The sequence below is a fragment of the Limulus polyphemus genome, unplaced genomic scaffold, assembly GCF_000517525.1.
Source record: "Limulus polyphemus unplaced genomic scaffold, Limulus_polyphemus-2.1.2 Scaffold1080, whole genome shotgun sequence".
Taxonomy (NCBI): Eukaryota; Metazoa; Arthropoda; class Merostomata; order Xiphosura; family Limulidae; genus Limulus; species Limulus polyphemus.
The window spans coordinates 158,310-161,607 of record NW_013666690.1 but is presented as its reverse complement, the minus strand read 5'-3'; the positions used below and the strand labels follow the sequence as shown (position 1 = coordinate 161,607).

General features: G+C 32.0%; 1 long non-coding RNA gene across 1 annotated transcript in view; it reads left to right on the top strand.

Moving 5' to 3' along the window:
• The window catches only part of LOC111086418, a 4,302-nt gene extending 1,753 nt beyond the window's left edge, over positions 1-2,549 (top strand). The window contains exon 3 of the long non-coding RNA XR_002611134.1: positions 1,681-2,549. This is a non-coding gene — a long non-coding RNA (uncharacterized LOC111086418). The remainder of the gene's footprint in view (positions 1-1,680) is intronic.
• The last annotated feature ends 749 nt before the right edge of the window (positions 2,550-3,298 follow it).

The following is a 3,298-nucleotide window of genomic DNA, read 5'->3' as shown; positions in this document are numbered from 1 at the left end:
CCCCCACGGCTGAAAGGGCGAACATGTTTGGTGTGATAAGTACACGGAGAAAAATATTTGTGATTATGGGTAATATTGTTAAGGAAAAACAATGACGACTTCTCCTCCCTTATTTTTTTCCACTAATGTACGACGAATAAAACTTTTTAAAACAAAAATTTCAACGGTAACAAATATATTATTATAACGTCGATCTTTATTTTATTTCTTCCTTAACGTTTCTACAAGCTTATTCACTGTTGTATCTTGTAGATATAAATTTACAAAGACCGCCTAAACGGAAATATCTCGTTAACGGTTCTGCGACTAACTTAAAAATAAACTTGTAGAATATTCGAGTAACTGAATATAAGGGGTAACTAACTCACTCAGTGCCCGTTAACTGAAAACTAAAAACCATCTCATTCAGCTTACTAATGGACTAGCCAAATAGTTTTATATCTGATGTCTCCCATAGATAGTTCTTTCGGTTACTAGATTTCGTGACGTCATCTAAAACATTATAAGAATTCTAGGCCTGCTTTTATTAACTTTTCATCTTAACGTCATTCGCGCTCTCGCTAATATATAAATCAAAGCATTGAAATTAAAGCTTGCAACAATATAATTATGACTGAATCCACTTCTTAAATTATCTGTAGATTCCGTTAAACAGTGCTTAGGTCTTAAAATTAGATGATAAACTATTGTTAATATAGGCTTGCTATTGTATCTCAAAGCCCTAATTTTTGAACTGGTCTGGGGAAGTTTACTCTGTCAGACCTCGTAGAACGTTATTATAATATAAATTCAGACAGTTTAAGCTTATATTCCATTAAATTCTATCTATAACTAAATCTCAGAAGTAATATATTTTGAATAAAAGGCTTAGCATTTAGTCGTCATTATATATCACAGAAAAGGAATATGAAAAATTTAAAGTAATATTATAATACAATATTATTTTATTTATTTGTCTATTTATTTTCTGATTACTTAAATATGGAGTAGTTATTTTGGTTACGTTTAGCAAGATCAGTTCGGATTTCATACTTCTAGGTTTCCAGGCTTGGCAGTGTAAATACATGATTACACATTTTGCATTTTAGCTCTTATTATTGATAACAATACAATTATAGCATTTAATATATAACATAATATGTTTATTAGGAAGGGAAAAAAGTGGGCTTGGTAAATTGTCTTTGTTGTATAAAAAGTGGAAAGACCAGATGCTATTTTTAAAACCAAAATGATTTTGACGTTATTAGTAGAACCTCTACCAGAGTATTGGAGGAGTGGAGCCAGTGTCATACACTTCAGGCGTATATTAGTAGTCAAAACAATAGTATCAAATTATGTTATTTACATTACAATAATAAATTCAAACTGATTGCCTCCTTTTCATCGGTGGCTTCGGGAATATAGACAGTGCTACGCTACCGGAATTATGCACTTATAAACGTGTTGCAACAGGACTCCATAACTGGGGAGAGAACAGCCAGAGCTATGACTACTGCTTAACTTTTGTAGCGTGTAGGTGAAATCAAATCAAATGATTTTAATAGCAAAGTATAGGGAATGATAAAGGCCATTTATTAAATTTTCTGAGCATTGTACTGAACAGTTGTAAACTATTAAACTAAAAGGATTGCTTTCATTAATGTTTGTATTCATTAATTCATTTTCTTTTTCATACACAAGATTCGTTTCCTGGATATCCAAACGTATTCCCGATTAATCCGTGGATTTACACAGGTTATCCACCGGGCAAACCTGTGGATCCAAACGATCCATACATAATCTACGTTCGGTCGAAGATGAAGGAAGGTGAAAAGAAACCTTAACTATTATCGAGGAGCTCTAGTTAAAATGTGTTTAAAGCTCCGATTTTTTTATATTAATAAAGTTTTATTTCACAAATTGGTAACAGAAAAGCTCGACTCACTCCTCAAAAATACTTCTAAAACATTTTATGTTTTAAAAGACACAATACATGACATTGTAACTTAAGAGATGAAAGAAAGAGTTTAAATTCTTAGAAGTACGTACTGATTTTGAACTATCGTAGAAAACATTCTTCTTAAGAGCGCAACCTACTTATTAAAATTTAAAAAAAGAACAATTGTTGGTTTGCTAAAATAGACAAACAATATTTATAGAGACACGCAATTGTTTATACTCAGACTGTTGACAACGTATATATTGTTTGTTTTTAGAATACGTGTTTTTTTTAAACTTATGCAAGAATTTCAATTCTAAGAATCGAACTGCTCTCATACAGTTTACTTCTAACATAGAACAGCGATTACAGAGTTTATTGTTGTCATCACCACAGAACTCACTTCGGACATAATATACAGATGCCACAGATTTTAGTGCTAAAATACAATTAGTCACGTGTTTACTGTTTTTATAATGATATTACTATATAATTTACTTTATTACTACTGATATGGTACAATTTCGACATAGCTGACTGTTGTTATAGTATAATTTTGTATGCAGATGTCAGATAATAAATATTTGTACAACCAAGATCTTTAAACGAGAAATAAAATTTTGGAACTTCTTTACAATTCTAGTTCAAAAGTCGATAACCCCGGTGTGCGCCATGAGCACGTGAATTTATGGCTCTTTAACACGAATATATCAGGGATGTTAGTTAGTTCTATTATATCCAAAATCATCCTAAGTGTGAGATTACTTATCGGCTGTTACGCGATTCTTCCATTGTATGATTGCTAAGAGCTATAGAGAAATTGTAGAACATGAAAGCGGTTTTGGAGAGATATTCTCTTAAAATTTCGAAAAGCTAAGACATACTAATGAAGTCTTCCATGTCCGCATTTTCTTTGTTAGGTTTAGTCTTCTTTCTTCAGACCCTTCCCCCTGTGGTTCAGCAACAAAACTGAGGCTAAAATCGTTAACATTAGGAGTTTCTATACTCACCGTTAGCAGCGAAGATAGATTATTATGTAGCTTTCTGCTGAACAGCAAAGAAACAATTTCTTCTGCGGATAACATGTATGACTGCCAAAATTTAAGATGACACATCAAATTCAGTTCATTTTAAAACAGTTTTATTTTCATTTTATTACAGTTTCCATACTCAGTTCATACACTATTCTTCATTTTCAGTTACCTTTTAAATCTAATATTCAAGCGTCTTGTAAAGCATCATGTTCGTCTTTATCTACGCTATACTTTCCTTTCTACATGCCAAGTTCACGAAGGTCTTGTAGCCATGATCAGGTGGCCATGTGCTATATCTATATCTGTTACAAAGTAATTGTTCACATATCGTAGTTACTAAAGATAT